Below are 213 nucleotides of genomic sequence, written 5' to 3'. Positions count from 1 at the left end.
GCCCGGGCTGGGGATTTGAACCCGCCACCTTAGGTGTATGTGGCTGGCACCTTAGCCGCTTGAGCCACAGGCGCAGAGCCTAGAGTCTTTTAGATAAAACGTTATATTGAGTCCCCAACCTGCTCCAGCTGGAACTCAGAGCATGGTGGGGAGGGGAGCTTGGCAGGTGGGAAGGGAACTGCCCTCTGGAAACCTTGAGGGCAAACTGATCAT

Source organism: Otolemur garnettii, unplaced genomic scaffold, assembly GCF_000181295.1.
Source record: "Otolemur garnettii isolate 467f Iridium unplaced genomic scaffold, OtoGar3 scaffold00127, whole genome shotgun sequence".
Lineage (NCBI taxonomy): Eukaryota > Metazoa > Chordata > Mammalia > Primates > Galagidae > Otolemur > Otolemur garnettii.
Note: the sequence above shows the minus strand (reverse complement) of the source record.